This window comes from Pollicipes pollicipes, unplaced genomic scaffold (genome assembly GCF_011947565.3).
Source record: "Pollicipes pollicipes isolate AB1234 unplaced genomic scaffold, Ppol_2.1 Scaffold_7261;HRSCAF=8764_pilon_pilon_pilon, whole genome shotgun sequence".
NCBI classification, from domain to species: domain Eukaryota; kingdom Metazoa; phylum Arthropoda; class Thecostraca; order Pollicipedomorpha; family Pollicipedidae; genus Pollicipes; species Pollicipes pollicipes.
This window is the reverse complement of record NW_023597054.1, coordinates 27,011,786-27,014,102: the sequence shown is the minus strand read 5'-3', so window position 1 is coordinate 27,014,102 and position 2,317 is coordinate 27,011,786. Positions and strand designations below refer to the sequence as shown.

General features: G+C 48.3%; 1 protein-coding gene across 1 annotated transcript in view; it reads left to right on the top strand.

Annotated features, from left to right (window-relative positions):
- The first annotated feature begins 63 nt into the window (after positions 1-63).
- LOC119111252 (solute carrier family 13 member 2) overlaps positions 64-2,317 on the top strand; it is a 22,557-nt gene continuing 20,303 nt past the window's right edge. The window contains exon 1 of the mRNA XM_037235073.1: positions 64-255. The gene's annotated coding sequence lies outside the window, so the exon portion shown is untranslated. The remainder of the gene's footprint in view (positions 256-2,317) is intronic.

The following is a 2,317-nucleotide window of genomic DNA, read 5'->3' as shown; positions in this document are numbered from 1 at the left end:
ATCGGCCAGACGCCGCGGCTGGCGCCTGACGGGATCAGTCAGCGGCCGCGGGGTTACCCGGCGCGCACGGCAAGTGACCGCTGGCGCTCGTGTCCCAAGAGCCCCGAGGCCCCGTAACGTCTGAAGAGCCCCAAGGCCCCGACCGGAGCCCCAGCTGACCTCACGCACAGCCGCAACTCCCGCACAAGCTGGTCTCTTGGACCGAGGCTGAGGTGGTGCTGGAGTGAGATCATTCGACGAGGGTATACTAGGCAGGTGAGTTGGACTTCAGCAGGAGCAGGATTTTACAGAGGGAAGGATATAACTCAACATGCTTGTACTGAAAATTAAGTTTAGAGCGCTGCAGGCGCATACAATTTCTTACGTGTTATAAAATGATATCGCATGTACTCCATTTTCTGATTTCTGCGTGTCTAGCTGGAATTCTTAACTGTTAGCATTTAGCCACACACACACGTTAAAACATGCCATAAATTTGGTAAGGGTAAGATGGGGTAAAGGGCGAGGGGGCGTGCTTTCGATTCAGCTATTTGCGCACGCCCCTGGGCTTCAGGAATTCTTAACTCAAGTGAGCTTCATAGCCCGAGACTATTGGAATATGATGACTGCAGCTGTATAATCAAAATGTGTCACGTCCACATGGACACCTCAACTATATATATATATATATATATATATATATATATATATATATATATATATAGTAATACAGCTATATGGTTTAATTGACAGCAATACAGTTTGATTTCAAGGTATCCGTACGAAATACAGGCTTGAGGCTTTTGAGATAGAACCTTTGCACACTATATGCTCTACGTGCTCTATACTGTATGCTCCTGTATGCAGACACACTTGTGTATGGTTGAAAGTTTTAAATTTTCACCATATCAAGCAAAACGGTCGCTGGTCCGGTGGCCGGTGGGTTTGCATTTCGGGGCGAAGGGGGATGGGTGGCCTTTCTAGTCGCATGTCGTACCATGGTAAGTATTTGAGTTGTTTGTTTTGTGTGTTGATCATGGGTGTCCTCTCTGAAACACAATGTTTCAAGTGTGGTGACTGGTGAGGCATCTATGGTCTTTGGTAGGCGCAAGCTTGGTGGCGTTCATGACTAACACATCTCTGGTGAGTGGGATGGTGTGGTGTGTACGCGCACGTGTTTGCGATGCCTCTCCCGGGAGTACATGGCTACGTGTTGGCTGGGACTTGTTGTAGTCAGGTCATGTAGTTTACTCTGCGGGTTTCACAACCCCCGGCAGCACACCCGAGACACTAAGCTGCATTGGTCCGCTTCAGCTTATTCCTGGTTTGGTTAAGGCTGTTTTTGATAACCAGGAGTGGTGCAGTTGGACTTGTGTAGTAGATTACAAGTCCCAGTTGTTTCCCGTTGATCATAGTGAGGACGCAGGTGTTTGAGGACAAGGTCAGATAGTGCCTTGTTTTCGGTTCTCAAGGTGGGTTTATGGTATTTTTGTAGCGAGTTGAAATGTTTTATGATGATCGCGAGAGGCATTACTTTATTTCCTTTTTGAAAAAGTGATCAGATAAGGACTTCTTGGCATTGCCAAAGTCAGGATTTGTGTATCCGTTTGTGATGAGCATCTGATGCGGCCGGTCTAGGTACCTATCGAAAGCATTCCAAGAAGAACAGTTTTTAAAGCCCTGCTGACATAAGCCGGAATGGCCCCTTTCTTATACGTATCTCGACAGTCTTCATGACCATTGATACATTTGCGCTGGCTGATGCCTTTTCTATAAACATCTGTCTGAAATGCACCACTTGAGTTAATCAGGAGGTCCACAAATGGCAGTTTGTCGTTCACAATAAGTTCGACGGAGGAATGCAGACCTAACTAGTCCCTCAGTATCTCACGCAGACATTGGAGGTGACCGGCGCTGCTAACGTCCATAAAAATGTCAGCGATGTCACGGAAATTATTTCAGGCTTGATGTCCGGGAAATTGACCACCTGTTTTCTACACGACACATATGTCCGTGCGATAAGAGTGCCTGCCTTCCCGATCCACCCAGACGTGGCGGGATATGTCCGAGTCGTTCTAGGTGCTCGTTATTTGCCTTTGATAGGCGTAGGCTGCGGCTGGCGGCAGCGGCCGTGCTGAAGGTTAGTTGGCGTCAGAAGGCAGGACGGGCTTGTCGAGCATTGCGGCACGTTTAGCTTTCGCCACCAACTTGCACCGTTGACCAGGACATGCGCGATGGGATGGTAGGGGTCAGGACCGACACAACAAGCTCTGCTTAGCGTGAGCTTTGAACCAAGAAATAAATGCACTGTGTGTGTGTGTGTGTGTGTGTGTGTGTG